This window comes from Muscardinus avellanarius (genome assembly GCF_963383645.1).
Source record: "Muscardinus avellanarius genome assembly, chromosome: 7".
Classification (NCBI taxonomy): domain Eukaryota; kingdom Metazoa; phylum Chordata; class Mammalia; order Rodentia; family Gliridae; genus Muscardinus; species Muscardinus avellanarius.
This window is the reverse complement of record NC_137793.1, coordinates 27,805,075-27,807,825: the sequence shown is the minus strand read 5'-3', so window position 1 is coordinate 27,807,825 and position 2,751 is coordinate 27,805,075. Positions and strand designations below refer to the sequence as shown.

The following is a 2,751-nucleotide window of genomic DNA, read 5'->3' as shown; positions in this document are numbered from 1 at the left end:
CCTCGTACTCCTCTATTGACTTGTTAATTACTTTGTGCTAGGTTGATTTACATTGGAATAGCTGCCTATTTTTAGGCCGAAACCAAGTCCTATCTTTATCCATGTCTGCCTCCATTTTGACACAACTTAATTTTGAAATATACCAATTATTCTTTTGAAATATATTAATAATCAAAGCTTTCCCAAATCTTCCTAGGTCATTCCCAATACTGAAACATTAGTGAGGCTCTCAGCAACTTAGTGAGACCCTGTTTCCAAATAAAATATAAAAAAGGTATGGGAGTATAGCCCGGAGGTAGAAAGCCTTTCGGTTCTACCCCCAGTACCACCACAAAAAAAAAAAAAAAAAAAAAAAAAAAAATGCCAGCATTTTAAATGTCTAAGCATCACTGATCTTGTTTACTATGACAAAAATTCCACTTTACCAGCTATTTCAAAGGTTCAGAAAGGAATTCCTTTGTCTGTGATGATATTTACTCCAGGACCTTCTGCCCTTTTGGAGGCCTCTTCATTCTTGACTTATTGTATCACCCATCACAAAATCATAGAGTACTTATACCCTGAAATTGTAGTAGGGGGGGTTGTCATAGTATTCAGCGCTATTTACCTCGCTAGTGGAAGGCTTTTTTCAGGAACACTGGAGAAGTCATGATGCTCATTACGGTAACTCACATTAAAGGTGAATAAATTCAGAGGCCCATAATATGAGCGAGCTTCCTTTCCCTTAAACAATACGCTAATGTTCAGCTATAAAATCCAGAAACTGGATGGAAACCCAGACCAAGTATAGTCTAAAAATTTAGTTCCCCAAACACAGCAAACAGTAATGTCAAAAGTGATCTGTGTCGTGGTATTGATAATTTCCAGATAAGAAATAGGTTTGGACTCGATGAGCAGAGGTCGGAAAGCATAAAAGAAAGGCGGAAGAACAGCCTATATCAACTTTCTGAAAGTGGTAGAGAAGAACCGGCCCTCAGATCATTAGAAATAGCCACCTGGATGCCATCAGCTCCAAGGAATCGGTGATAATCCACGTGATAAGGCTTAAAGGAAATCGAGCATGGAATCCCAATAGGAAGAGAGCACGCATTCCGGTCCAGTGATTCCACAGCGTCTTGCGGTGGCCAAAGGCAAAGTTATGGGAAATCTCATGAATAAATCATAATCATCCAGCGGTTCATGCAGCTGCCAAAGACTTAGGCCCCAAATGTGACCCATTTCCAGTCCAAGTCTTTTACTACGTAAAATGCCACCAACTGGGTGAAAACTATCATAATTATAATCCATATCACGGTGCGCTCGGGTTCATCGAGATTTTTATCTCCGGATACTTTGCTGGGATCCCCTGTCGGCTTCCTCGGTCGTGGCTGGCGGGCTCGCTCTGGGCTTCCGCTCCCCGCCCGGTTCCTCCTAGCGGCGGCGGGGCTGGCGTGTGCAGGTAGCAGCGCCTCGGCGGCTCGGCGACTCGGGTGAATCCTGAGACCGCGCTCGGCCCCGCCCGAGACCCCGGCCCCGCTCTGCTCCAGACCCGCGCCTTGCTTTTCTTTGTTGGGTTGATTGTCATTAACACCTGTGACCAGCAGGGGGCAGGAGAGAGAGAGAGAGAGAGAGAGAGAGAGAGAGAGAGAGAGAGAGAGAGAGAGAGAGAGAGAAAGAGAGAGAGAGAGAGAGAGAGAGAGAGAGAGAGAGAGAGAGAGAGAGAGAGAGAGAGAGAGAGAGAAAGGGGCTGGGATAACCCGTGGTTGGAGTGACAGCTGAGTTGTCCCCTGAAAGGAGAAGTGCCCAGACAGTGGCCAGGAAAAACATTGTGAAAGCAGCTTCAAGCCACTTCCATTTTTTTTTCTGTTTTGAAAATCTCAGTGGATTAAAAAAGAAGAAACAACAAAGCAGTGTTACAAACTGTAACACTAGCGGCTTACCAGTGGTTGAATTTTAGTAGTAAAACTGTAGTGTTTTAATGTTTGCATTTAGACCTGGGTCTGAGCTATGGTTTCATGGGAGTGGAGATTCTCTTGGTCTGCCTGGCTCTTCTAAGCAGATTTCAGATCAAATAAGGGACTGAGCTTTCTCTGATGCCCTCACTAAAAGGAAGTCTTTTTAGCCTTCTCCTAAACATTTAACGAATTGCTGAAGGAGATACAGATTTTTAATTTTAGTTATTTTGTGGAGTCCTCAGCCTGTGTGTGCTAGGCAAGTGCTAACCACTGGGCCACACCTCAGCCCAATGGTGTAGAATTGCACAAAGCAGACACTATTCTGTTTTCCTCTACCTTTTCTCATCTTTTATGGGTGACCTAAGAGGCCAAAGTAGTGTGTTTGCTCTGTTCTTTTCTCTATGATTCTAAAAAGATCTTAAGGTTCAGACCATCTGCAAATTTATACAGGTCTATCTAGTAAAATAAAACATAATTGCTTGTGTCTAACTTTATCAGTGTCAGGAGCAACATCTCTCTTACAGTTCTTCCACTTTCGGCACAGAGAGAGAGAGAGAGAGAGAGGGAGGGAGAGAGAGAAAGAGAGAGAGAGAGAGAGAGAGAGAGAGAGAGAGAGAGAGAGAGAGAGAGAGAGAGATTGAGAGAGAGAGAGAGGAGTTGGGGTAGAACAATGTATAAAATTGCTGCTTCCTTTTTTATTTCTGAAAAAGTATAACATAAAATTTAGCATTTTAACCATTTTTTAATTTTTGCAGGTCTGGGGATGAAACCCAGGGAATTCAACCTCTGAGCTACACCCCCTACCTTATTTTTTATT

General features: G+C 43.3%; 1 pseudogene across 1 annotated transcript; it reads right to left on the bottom strand.

The window, feature by feature from the left end:
- Positions 1-338: 338 nt before the first annotated feature.
- LOC308265035 (sphingolipid delta(4)-desaturase DES1-like) lies at positions 339-1,564 on the bottom strand (annotated as a pseudogene). Its single transcript has one exon. The product of its transcript is annotated as a sphingolipid delta(4)-desaturase DES1-like (transcript).
- Between the last annotated feature and the right edge of the window lie 1,187 nt (positions 1,565-2,751).